The following is a 14,060-nucleotide window of genomic DNA, read 5'->3' as shown; positions in this document are numbered from 1 at the left end:
TCCCATTTTTGATAACCAGACACAGTGTTAGTGCCTTAAAAATGACATATTATAACTTCATCCATCAGTTATACTCTGGTGTGTATGGGGCAGTATATTCAACTATACATAGGTGCACACTCTTGCATGGCTATTTGTACAGGCACATATGCATTCACAGAGGTTTAGAAACTTGCCTAAATTATAGTAACTGTCAGAGCTAGGCTTGCTCAAGGTTTATGGTTCCAAAGATTTCTTTTCATTATAACATGTTATCCCATGAGCAAAACAATCTCAAGGACTGCGTAGAGGCAATAAATAAGTAATAAATTTTATGCAATTTGACTAGCATTGAAGACACACCACAGTTTAGGAAAAACAAACAGGAAGTTTATGTTGAGTCTCTACTCTGAGCTGAAGGACGCACCAGACACTTGCATGGATCAGTTCACAGTTTATCCTGTGAAGTCTCTGTGACCAAATATAGGTGTCCATTTGCTTCAGGCACACAGGGAACTCACTGAGTATTGGAAGTCTCAGGTGTGTCTAAGGAGGTGGGAACATTCTCTTGAGGGTAGAGTGCAAACAAAAGCAGCCAGAAATAAAGTATTAGGAAGGATTCTCAAGACTCAGCATACACACCCAGAATGAATCCTTTGCTTTGCTGTGTGGGATCTCCTGATCCTCACTTTAGCACCTGCCTTCTTTATCTCTGACACAATGATATCCATTCATTCTTCATCCCCTCTTAGATTTTGACTTTCAACTTCACCTGAGCTTCACTGACCACTTTGACCTCAGCCAGTTCAGTTTCTAACTCTATTACTGACCCCTATAATTGAAACTCTGCTCAGCAGAAATTGAGACCTAATCACTCCTGCATTTGGACAATTCCTTCCAGATCAACAAAGTCATGTCCAGGGCTCAGCCCCTGGCACCTGTGGAATATGCTACTGTATTCTGATTCATCTTGACACTTCAATAACAAGATGTTAAATGGGACTTTTTTGATCCAGCAGTTCAGTTAAGTCTCTCAAGTTGATAGTAATGAAGTAAAGAGAGAGATCCCTAATTACTAAAGACAAACAAGAGGCCAGCAAAGAAGTTCCTATAGAATGTAAAAACTGCGCAATTTTGATGTCTAAACAGTTTTTAAAAACTAAACATTTTATTTTGAGATAACTGTAAATTCGTATACAGTTATAATTAATAATACACAGTAACAAAGTAGTTGGATATACCAGTATCCCCATCTTTCACCATGAATAGAATAACTAGACAGAAAACAGAAGATTTAAATATTACTATTTACAACTGGACCCAACAGGCATCTATTCAGCTACCTAAGCACTGTAGATCCACAAAAATAAAATATATATGCTTTTCAAGGGCACATTGAATGACTAGGATACATTAGATGTTGGGTGATAAAAACAAGTCTTAATAAATTTAAAATAATTGTAATCATAAAAATTAGTATCTAAACATAATGAAATAAAGTTGGAAATCAGTCTATAAGGAAATTTGGGACTTCTGAAATATATAGAAATAAACAAAATATAACCAAAGAGTCACGGGAGAAATAACAATTTAAACAAGAAAATACTTAAAGATGAATAAAAATGAAAGCTCAATATACCAACCAAAACTTGTGGGATTCAGTGAAAGCAGTGCTCAGAGGAAATTTTATAGCTGTAAATGTATTTGTTTAAATTGAAGACCCAGTACCACCAAAAACAGAAAACAAAGGATCTCAAATCAAGAAACTAAACTTCCATCTTAAGAAACTAAAAGAACAAACTAAAGCTAAGGCAAGTAGAAGGAATAAAAATAAAAATTAGAGAATAAATGAAATGAAATTGAAAAACATTAGAGAAAGTCAATGAAGCCAAAGTCAAATTTGTTGAAAAGATGGTCAAATTGACAATTTTAGCTACAATGAACAAGAAAAGAAAGAAAAGACTCAAAGTGTTAAATATCAGAAATGAAAGAGGACTTTACTATCAACCTTACAGAAATATAAAGGATTTTAAGGGAATATCTTGAAATTATTTGCCAATAAATTAGATAACATTGAAGAAATGGATAAATTCCTAGAAACACCAAATACTGAAACTGATTCAAGAAGAAATAGAAAATTCAAATATACAGATAATGAATAACTTGGTAATCAAAAATGCCCCATGAAACTGGGTACAGGTGGCTCATGCCTGTAATCCTAGCTACTTGGGAGGTTGAGATCAGGAGAATTGCAGTCCAAAGCCAGCCTGAGCAAAAAGTTATCAATACCCCATTTCAACCAATAGATGAGTAAGTATGTCATGCGCCTGTCATCCTAAGCTGCACAGGAGGCTGAGATTTGGAGGATCACTGTTCCAGGCTAGATGGACAAAAAAAGACTGAATCTCTAAAATAACCAGAGCAAAAAGGGCTGGATGCATGGTTCAGGAGGTAGTGAGCCTGCCTAGTAAACATGAAGCCCTGAGTTCAAACTCCTATACCTAAAAAAAAAAATGTCCCATGAAGAAAAGCTCTGAGTCAGAGCTTCATTGATAAATCCAAACATTTCAAGAATAATTAAAAACAATCTTTCACAAACTTTTCTAGAAAATATATGATGAAGAAAAATTTTCCATCTTATCACAGATTACAATTACCATGACAATTAAAGAATATACAGATGAGTATCCTTTGTGAATGTAGATGCAAAAATATTCAAGGAAACAGTAATAAGTTGAATACAAAAGCATATTAAAAGAATTGGACACTCTGACCAACTGGGATTTTTCCCTGGTATGCAAGGTATGCATACCAAGGTTATGCAAGTTTAGTTAACATACAAAAAATTAACCAATTTGATAATTGATTTCTATGATTCCTATTGATTTCCCTAGATAGGATTTCTATGGAGATAGAAAAGGCATTTGAGAAAACCAAATGCCCTCCATACAAAAAAAACCTAAAAATATTCAACAAGCTAGAAATAGAAGGAAACATCAATCCAACAGAGAATATTATGAAAAATCAACAGTTAACATCATACATAAATGTGAAAGACTGAAAGCTATGCACCTACAATGACACTTTCTTTCTTCTCACTTCTATTCAACATTGTCTTGGAGGTTTTAGATAGCCCAACTGAGAAAAAAAGAGAAAATAAACCATTTTGAAAAAGAAGTAAAATGTTTGCTATTCTTACTTGGCATGGTCATACATATAGAAAATCGTAAGCAATCGAAAAAAAAAGCCTATTAGAGTAAACAAAATTGTCCATCAAGGTTGTAGGATAAAAATAAATACATAAAAAGCAATTGAATTTCTACACACTAGAAATGAATGGTTCAGAAATGAAATTAAGAAAACAATTCCATTTGTACATGGAGTATCAAAATGGATAAAACCTCTAGCACCTTGTTCATTCCAGGAAGTTAGGATCAGGTTTTGTCATCAGCATTCCCAGGTTATATATAAATCCTCTCCTACTTCTGTGTATTGGGTATTGTTAGGTGTCACCTCTACAGTGACGAGGTCCAAATTCAAATATCCAAACTACATCCTTGAACTCCATTTCTCAGATCTAAGGACTCTAAAATCAAGCCTCTGTTTCCCACCAATCCAAAGCGAACTATTTCTCCAGCCTTCCCCATTTCAGTAAGTGGTAGATCCATCAGTCCAAATGCTGATGTAGTCAGTTGGAGTCCTGTCTTCATTTTTCATCTTCAAGACTATCCGTCAATAAATTATGTTGGCTTTACCATAAAAAAATCCATAATATGACTACTCCATACCTATTTCCCTGCTGCAGGCCACCACCATCTGCAGCCTAGATATTACACTAACCCCTGCATTCATTTCCCCAATCTGAGCTTGCCATCTACAATATACTCATAGAACACAATAGTCCCCCCTCACCCTCACACTACTTCTCTGCCTCAATTTCCACCACTTTCCATCTCATTCAGCCACCAGAGAGCCTAAGCTCCTTGGGTCCTGTGACTACTTAGATTTTCTTACCCCTATTTCTCCATGGCTCACTTCCCTCTGGTCACTTCTCAAATTTCACTTCACCAGAAAATCATCATTGACCATTCTATGTAAAATAGAATACCACTTTCCCTACAACCAACAATCCCTGTTTCCATTTTCTGCTTTATTTCTCTCCATATCCCTTATTATTTTTGCATATATAGGTATCAATATAATTTGCCTCAGAGATATTATCATGCTGGTTTTAACCAGAACCTATAACAGTGCCTGGTATGAATCAAAAGCACACTGAATGTTTGTCGAGAGTGTGAATAACTCCTTCCTCTAAAGCCCAAATACAGGATGACCCCAAGATAGTTGGAATGTGTAGGAGAAGGTGGAGCAATGCTGATGAAGAGTTAAGAAACAGGCAAGTCCTACCCCAGGGCTGATTGGTGAGCAGAATCAGGCCTGAGCAGGGGAAAGCGAGGCTTAAAATGGAACTGGGAAAGAAATCTCAAAACGCCGCAGCACCTGCCTTAGTTACACTCCTGTGTAACTGGGAAGCAGGCAGAACAGAATTAAAGGCTGTGTGGGAGAATAAAACCATTTTATGGTTGCCCCCAGCCTACTTCAATCCACTTAATAGACCTTTAAACAGGGTGCTCTTTCTTCACTGCTGACCCAGGAGACTGCTCCAAGGATCGTAGTGAGGCCAGCACAGAAAGGAGCAAGCTCCTGCTGGAGTGAAAAGATCCCTTTGCCTTAACAAAGTCAACAACTCAGTGTGAAATAAAGATGTGAGTGTCAGCTAAGCTAAGTGACACAGGTGCTATCTACAGCAAAGCCAGGGTCTGCCAACAAAGCCCTGGATCTGTCTCACACCTGCACAAAAAGCAGGCAGTTCCCTTGCCTTTGATTAAAGCATCATGGTCTTGGAAATGCCCAAGAGCTTTATCCTTCTCACCATCCTAGAAAATCATGACCTAATCCTATGGGAAGAGGAAGGGAGGAGAGGGAGGACCCATGCTGTATGCACAGGAACACTCAGCATTGCAGCACAACTGTGGTGGGAAGGGGGTACAGAACTGGAAAACTTGAGCTGAAGGGTACCTTTCAGTGACAGAATTCTTTGGAGATGTACAGTACACATCCCCAAACTCCTGTGAGCATGCCCTGTGTATTCTCACCCAAGTCACTGAAGAGCAGGTTCTAAAGCATAACTGTAAGCAGAGGTCACATAAAGCCCCAAAAACCCTTTTCTAACTTTTCTTCAATCAGTTACAACATAGCATGTGTTATGGAAAGCCATCCTGGTCACCTTAGAGCTCTGGCTTCCACAAGTATGCTACATATTGTACACCAGAAAATAAACATTTCTGGATATCATTTTTGAAAAGTTCCTCAGAGACAGAACTAAACTCTACATCGACACACATGTAAAGACACCACCATACTTGCAATACTATTCACAGGGAGCAATTTACACTTATATAGTATAAGACTGATCCATTTACTAGTGTTTACAACATTCCAGGCAGTATTCTAAGAACTTTATAATAATTATTACATCATTTAATTCTCAAGATATCTCTAAGAACAAAGTGGTTCAGTGACTTTCCCAAAGTTACACAGCTAATAAATGCAAAAACTGGGTTTTTGTCTCCAGAAGTCTGGGTCCTGAATCTATGTCCTCTCTCCTGAGAAATAGAGGCAAAAGCCTAATTACATTTCCCATATAAGTAAACTTCCCCTGAGAAAAGTGAGTTGACTCCACTCCAACACACTTCCATATTCTCACCTATATGGGCCTTTTTACTTTTGACCCCTCCACAATCCAGGTCTTTATAGTCTTCACAAAGCATGTAAGACTTTGACACTTTTCTTTATCACCCTTTACAAGATTCATCTCTACTACTTTCCACCCAAGGTCAACGCAAAGTGCTCTCTCGTTACTATTTCCCTATTCAAGGTTTTGGGTGCTTTGTACTATATTTAAAGACTTCTTGAAACTCTGTACATACAAAAGTCAAGAGTAGAACTGAGTGATACTTCGGTCTCAGCCTTATAACTAGATTCCTGGACTCCCTTGAGGGCCAACAATTGTATAACAATTCCACAGGATTTTTTAGGTTTGGGGCACAAATAAGACAAGCCCCCTGGTAACTGGAATTACAAAGTCATTTGCATGTACCTATTTTAAAACTTATCAACATCACCCATTTGGTAAGGCACATATCCATCATATGGCAGTTGCTGGCCTCCACCTAGGCCAGGTTCTAAGATTGCCATTTCACATACCTGAACTGTTGATTCTGCAAGCTGATGTAGTTGCTTCTGAATAACTTCCCACTGAAGCCAAATAGAAGAGCTTACATGCTCACTCTAGAGCTAGAGTCTTGTAAAAATTAAGGAAAACTGAAATGGTTCGCAAGAGTATAAGCAAAGCATATTAAAAATAATAAAAAGAATCACCATAAACTCTAATGTGGTGAGGGTGAGGATACTTGGTAGCTTCAAAGCTGTCTCTTAGAACAGCCATCTTCAGTATTTGGTAGATGAGCAAATCAGTCTCCCTTAAGAACTCAAAAAGGGACTTCCTGAGACAATCATGAGAACCAAGCCACCTGTCTGCCCTGTTGTCCACAAAAATAAAATGCACAATAAGGATCATGCAAGAGAGTTCTTTTTGGAGGCGAGGGACATATTTAGAACATAGATTGTGGACATGTATATTTCACACATGTCTATTAATCTCCAATTCATCAGTTGTTTTACATTAAGTATGTAGAGTTCTGTATATAAATTCTACCTCCATAAAGTTTTGAAATACTGAAAAAATAGAGTCTACCTTATTCATTATATACAAGGTCTGGGACAGGTTCTTAATGTGAACCTTCAAGGAGATACCAACACACTGCATCTGTAACATATACCCAAAAAGCCAGCTTGAAAAGGAGACGAGCTGCCTCTCCCCTAGGAGAAACAACAAGAGCTGAGATTGAGATGCCTGACTCATAGAAGAAACCTCTCATATTCTCAGCACAAATAAAGGAGGGAAAGGGAAAGGAGAATAAAGGAAGATATGAGTAAAGAGAAAGAACAGGCAAGAGAAAAAAGAGCAAGAGGAGGAAAGGGATCATTTTTACTTGGGTCAAAATACAATTATAAACTGTTGCCAAAAGATAAGAATTTCCTCCTTCTAATAAAGGGTATATACAATAAACCTATGGCCAACATCATACTAAATGGGGAAAAATAGAAAATAGTTTCTCTACAGTCAGGAACTAGACAAGAGTGTCCACTCTCCCCACTCTTATTCAATATATTACTGGAATTCCTAGCCAGAATAATAAGGCAGGAGAAAGAAAGAAATAAGGTTTGAATAGGGAAGGAAGAAGTCAAATTATCCCTATTTGCAGATGATATTATATTACATCTAAAGGACCTAAAAACTTCATCAAAAACTTCTAGACATCATAAACACCTTCAGCAAATTAGCAGGATATAAAAATCAATATACAAGAATCGATAGCTTTTCTATATACCAACAGTGAACAGACTGAGAAAGAAATCAGGAATACAATAGCATTTATAACCACCTCAAAAAAATAAAACACCTAGGAATTAATTTAATGAAGGAAGTGAAAGATTTCTACAATGACAACTATAAGACACTTAGGAAAAAGAACAGAAGATGGAAAGATCTCCCATATTAATGGATCAGCAGAATCAGTATCATGAAATGGCTGCATGATCAAAATTAATATATGTTTGATGGTATCCCCATCAAAATTCCAATGACATTCATCACAAAGATTGAAAAATCAACCCTAAAATTCACATAGAAGCACAAAAGCCTGAATAGCCAAAGCAATACTGAGAAAAGTGAGTAGCACTGGAGGTATCACAATTACTGACTTCAAACTATGTGACAGAGCCACAACAATAAAACAGCGTGGTACTGGCACAAAAACAGACATGAAGACCAGTGAAAGAAAATAGTAGACCCAGATACAAACCCACACAGCTACAGCAATTTGATTTTTGACAAAGAAATCCAAAACATACATTGGAGGAAAGACAGCCTCTTCAACAAATGGTGCTGGGGAAAAACTGGATATCCACATTAGAATTTATTCTGCTTATCTAGAGGCAGAGAAAGTGGTGTGACCACAAAGCACAAGGACGATGAACTATATGCCTGGGAGTCTTCTGCTTAAGGATCTTTCACTGCATGTGCATACCATAGTGAGCCCTTTGGCAAGGTGACGAAGCAATCCAGCACCTCAAAGAATATCAGATAGAATACGTGGAGAAGAGGTGGTCAGAGGAGGAGTGAAGAAGCACTCACAGTTCATAGGCTATCCCATCACCCTCTATTTGGAAAGGGAATGGGAGGAGATCAATGATGATGTTGCAGGGGAAGAGAAAAGTGAGAAAGAAAAGGAAAATAAGAATGATTAAGAGAAACCTAAAATTGAAAATGTGGGCTCAGATTGAGGAATATGAAAGTGTTACAAAAAGAAGAAGAAAACCAAGAAGAGTGAGGAGAAATATATTGATCGGGTAGAACTGAACAGGACCACACCCATTTGGACCAGAAACCCAGATGACATCATTAATGAGGAATACGGAGAATCCTGCAAGAGCCTCACTAATGATTTAGAGGTCACAGACTTATCTATAGAAGGTCAGTTGGAATTAAAGGCATTGATCCTTACCCCTTAGTCCTTTTGACCTCTTTGAGAACAAGAAGAACATCAAACTCTATTTTTATAGTGTGTTTATCATGGATAGCTGTGATGAGTTGGTACCAGAGAATCTAAGCTTTATCCATGGTGTGGTCAATTCTGAGGACTTGCTCTTCAGTGACTCCTGAGAAATACTCCAGCAGAACAAAATCTTGAAAGTTGTCTTCAAAAACATTGGGAAGAAGTGCCTTGAGTTCTTTTCTGAGCTGGCATAAGACAAAGAGAAATTCTTTGACACATTTTTGTGAGAATTCTATAACATTCTCTAAGAATCTAAAGTTTAGAACCCATAAGGACTCCACTATTGGCCTCATATTTCTAAACTGCTGAGCTATCACACCTCTGCATCTGGAGATGAGATGATTTCTCTGTCAGAGTATGTCTTTCACATTAAGGGCACTCAGAAGTCCATCTACTATATCACTGGTGAGAACAAAGAGCAAATGGCCTACCTGACAAAGAACAATAATACTCAAAACTCTATATGAGGTACATTAAATTGAAGCTATAGAAAATCAAAGTGAAGATTTGATTCCAGGAAAGAAAAGAAGGGAGGGAGGGAAGGGAAGGGAGGGGGAGAGAGGGAAGAGGAGGAAAAGGGAAGGAAAATCAAAGTCAGAGAACTTTTTTTTAAAGAAACAGAGGTAAAACATCTTACTTATACAGAACAAGGATAAGAAAAAGGATAAGAATTACATTGGACTCCCCTTTACAAACCATAAGAGCAAGGGCAGAGTTGAGTGAACTGTAGAATTCTGTATCCTGGTGTGAAATTATTCTTCAAAGGTGATGGGAATACAGACTTTTTCAGACAAACAAAGGCTGATAGAATATCACTAGTAGACTTGGCTTGCAAGAAATGTTAAAAGAAATTCCTCAGAAAAAAACAGGATATAGGTCAGAAACTCAGAACCACACAGTAAAAATGGAAGAGCATTAGAAAATAAATAAAGATAAAGCAAGACCTTTTACTTTTCTGCTTCTTATTTGATCTAAGAGATAGAAGTTTACTCAAAATAATAGCAATGGTGTATTGGGTGATTTTAATTTTGTATGTGATACAAATGACAGCAATATTATAACAGAAAGGAAGGAGGAATTTAGAAATCTCTGATATGAAGACCCTCACTACCTATGAAGCAGTACAGTATTATTCAAAAGTGGACTTGGGTCAGTTGTAAATGTGTACAGTGGTTCCCTCTTATCTACAGTTTTTCTTTCCATTATTTCAATTTTCCATGGTTAACTTGGGTCCAAAAATATTAAATCCCAGAAATAAACAATTCATAAGTTTTAAATTGCTTGCCATTCTGAGTAGTGTGATGAAATCTCACACCATCTCACTCTGTCACACCTGGAACATAAATTATTCTTCTGTCAGAATACCCATGTACTGCCCCACCCATCGGTCACTTAATAGCTGTAGTGGTTATCACATCAATTATCAGGCCATCACAGTGTATGTATATGGCGTTTAGTATTATTCATGGTTTCAGGCATCCACTGAAGATCTTGGAACACAAGCTCCCATAGATAGAGGAAAACTAATATATTACAAACTCTAACACAACCTTAAAAAAACCTTTAAATCTTTACAAGCCAAGTATTTATTCAAGAACTTTCCAAATTAATAGCCCTCCTCTCCATCTCAGTGTCAGCACAGGAATGTAAAAATTGGGAATGCTAGAGATGGGTACCTACGACATAGGACCACCTTAGTGATTGGCTCCTGGAGGGCAGTGGGCAACATGGTGTTAGGTGCAGGAGAGACTGTAGAAGGGGACTGACTCCGCACATCCACAGCCCACCCCAAATCAGCACTATTTTGACCCCAAGCCCAAGTACAGAATTTAGTTCACTTCATGCTTTTCTCCCATAATTCTTAAGTTCAACAAAAACCATCAGGAGGTACCTTAAATAAGCCCCAATACCTCTATGCTCCACTCAGAAAGCTTATTAACTTAGGTCCTTTCTTCTGAAACCATGAACTAATTGCTGTAACTCCTAGCTAGAGGCAACACTTTACCTCTTGTTCTTCTCACCTATTCACAAATAGAACTAGGCAATTCTACTCCTTCTCCCCTGTATTATGATTTTCTCCTTTTCCAGTGGAACATTCACAAACATGACATCATTTCTCCCATATTAAATAAAATACTTCATTCTTATGACTCCACTTCCAACTCCATCTACTACCCTTTAAAAACAAATTAATTAAAAGAATTACATTTACTTACCGTTTCAAATTTCTCTCCTTCCGTTTTCTTTTGGATACTCTGTAATCAGGTTTTATAACCCTATCACTCATTTTTTTGGGGGGGAAGGGGCTTTTAAATTTTTCTCCCTTTTTATTTTATCATTTTTACATTTACTTACATTTGTATACATTGTTTGTGCCACCTCACCCCCACCCCCCCACCCCTCAACCCCCACTTCTAGGAAGAACCTGTTCTGCCCTCTTCTCCAATTTTGTTGAAGAGAAAACTTGGTTGATGCCAGGCTTCTCAGACCAATGGTCAGTTCTAATTTTCCTTGAGAGGCCCCATCTGGTACAGGTGATTTAGATACTGTCATTATGCTGATGACTCTTATTCACAGCTCCAGCTTTCGACTTTCAGACCTGAACATCCAATTGCCACAGTGCCTCTCCACCTGGATGTCTAAGAGGCCACAAAAACATAGCAAGTACAAAACTGAAATCCTGACCCTCCTTATCGCCCCAAACTTGTTTTTCACCAATGAAATTAGTAGCAACTCTATCCTTCCTATCGTTCAGGCCCCAAAGCTTAGCTCATAATTAATGCTGCTGTCTTTCTCACTTCCCCTACTCAGTCTGTCAACAGGTCTGATAACACACCTTAAAAATAACACAGAATCTGACTCATTCTCCCACTTTCGTCAGGTCAAGGTGACTAAGCATTTCTCACCTGTGACATATTTCTAAACTGAGCTGTACTTCGTAGATACAAAATTCCCTCAACAAAGTCTAAAGAGCCATGGATATGGGTCACCCTATCCTGCCTCTTAACCGGTCTTCCTGCTTGCACTGATATACTACCATCTAGTGTCAAAATGATTACCACAATGAGCCTAGTACAACAAAGTCAGGTTAAGCTGTTCCATCTGAATGTGAGTCAATGCCCTGTATAGCTATCCTTATCTTAACCAGCAAAAACCCTTGTTCCTTTCTATTATTGCTTATACTCTCTCTACAACAAAATTAGAAATAAGGGCAAAATAGTTTCTGCTGGGTATTTGAGGGGGTGGCGGGGAGAGGAAGGGGGCGGAGTGGGTTGTAAGGGAGTGGGTAGGGGCAGGGGGGAGAAATGACCCAAGCCTTGTATGCACATATGAATAATAAAATTAAAAAAAAAAAGCTGCTCCATCTGAGTTAGAGACACAGTGACTCTCTGTACAATGGCGGCATGCACTTGCTGCTTCCACTTCTTACCACTCTAACATAACTCTCCCCAGCCACAGTGTCTTCCTCTGCTCTGCAGACACGCAGGGCTGCAGTTGTTATTCCCTCTGCAAGCAAACATAACATTCTTATACACCATTTACTCCTTTCTCACATCCTGAAATGGTTGCTGAAATGCTCTTAAGAAAGTCTTCCTTGTCCACCCCACTAAAAATTGATGCTCCACCTCAGCATTCCTTACCCACTATTCCAGTCTAAATTTATGTTTCCATTTGTAATTTTTTTAATGTATCTTTCTCTTTCCACTACACTGCAAGCTCCACAAGGGAAGAAATTTCTGCTTCAATTCTGCTTTTCCCCCAACTCCTAGAATAACGTCAAGCACATGGGAAAAAACATGAAGAAATTTAGTTACTTCTCTCTACACATCTAGCCTTTATCCTTCTATAAAAATCTCTTAACATTTTTTCTGGAGACTTAAGGCATCTTTTGAACATCAAACCGTTAAAAGCTTATGATTTCTAACAATTCATTTACTGACCCTTGCTCTTTGCAGGAAACTGATCACATATGTCAGATACAATTTAAATGAAAATTGTTTTCCTTCCAGGAAGCTGGTGCTGTTGATGTGTTATTCCATAGGGTGTCGAAACAATCTGCTTAGCTCTGCGGTTTTAGAAGCTTCTCCACTTTCTGTTGCCTTTAGACATTACCCCCAGATTATTTAAATTGGTTCCCAGTCTTCTTTGGCACAACTCTGGAATCTTTTCCAAATGTAGCAAGCACACACACACATATATGAACAGAGAGAAAATTACAGAATCAAAATGACTTAGCAATTTCCAGGAAATTCTATCAAGGTCTAGTAGCAGGTGTTTGAGCAGCACCTGCAGCTCCAGCATCTAGTTTTAAGTTCCACTGTACCTTCACTCACAGCCCACAAAAGAGTACATAAAATTTCACAATAATTGCTCATAAAAATTTTCCCCACCTAAATGAGGAGCAAGTAAGGCAATCACCAAACTTAAGAATGTAATTACACAATTAAATTTTATTAATATGTCCTAATTTCCATTCCCCAGTTGTCCCATATCATTTTATCATATGATATTATTCTCCTTTCTTTTCTTTTTTTTTGCTAGCAAAGGAGATACCAAGTTAAGATATATCCATTCACCAGGACACAAAAGCTACTTCTACCTCTCATGATGCCTCTTCTTTCACCTGTCAATTCAGCATCCCTTAACTGTGGTTTCTTATTCTGCTGGATTCAACAGAGATTTGTCCAGGCAATGGAAAGCCAACCTATGTCCCTCCCCTTAATGCAAAGACATTTCTAACATGAGTTTTAATATGCAGGTACAGAATTCCCTCAGACAAGTCTGAAGAGTCATGGGTATTGGCAACCCTGATGACTTTTCTTCCTTTGGCTAAGTGTCATTGTCACTGTCTGTGTGACATATGCCATAAAGCTACATGTTGGAAAACTTTTAACCCCTTTCCCAAGAATGTTATGAGAAGATAATCATTCTGAATTTAAGTGAGACTTTAACACATTTTCATTAAATGTTTCCACTCATAAGAAGTTTCTTCATAATTAAACAAGGTTCCAGTCAATCCCATTTAAATTTCCAAGGAGGTATATAATTTGGTCACTGTATTTCCTATAAGAAATTGGACATTATACTCAGTGAAATAAGCCAGACAGAGAAAGACAAACACTGTGCATTCTCACATGTATGTGGACTCTAACAAAGGTAATCTCATAGAAACTGTATGGAAAGGTGGTTAGGAGATGCTGGTGCAGGGAGATATGGGGAAAGAGAGATATTGATGAAAGGGCACAAAGTTTCAGTCAGAATTATGGAAGATGATTTGGTGTGAGCTATTGAACTACACAATTGATTTTTATCATTCTCATCACAAAAATGATTATTTGG

General features: G+C 37.9%; 1 pseudogene; it reads left to right on the top strand.

Annotated features, from left to right (window-relative positions):
* The window catches only part of LOC109680914 (heat shock protein HSP 90-beta-like), a 59,624-nt pseudogene extending 50,437 nt beyond the window's left edge, over window positions 1-9,187 (top strand).
* Window positions 9,188-14,060: the final 4,873 nt, after the last annotated feature.

This window comes from Castor canadensis, chromosome 7 (assembly GCF_047511655.1).
Source record: "Castor canadensis chromosome 7, mCasCan1.hap1v2, whole genome shotgun sequence".
NCBI classification, from domain to species: domain Eukaryota; kingdom Metazoa; phylum Chordata; class Mammalia; order Rodentia; family Castoridae; genus Castor; species Castor canadensis.
The sequence above is the reverse complement of the archived record's forward strand: the minus strand, read 5'-3'. Positions and strand labels throughout refer to the sequence as shown.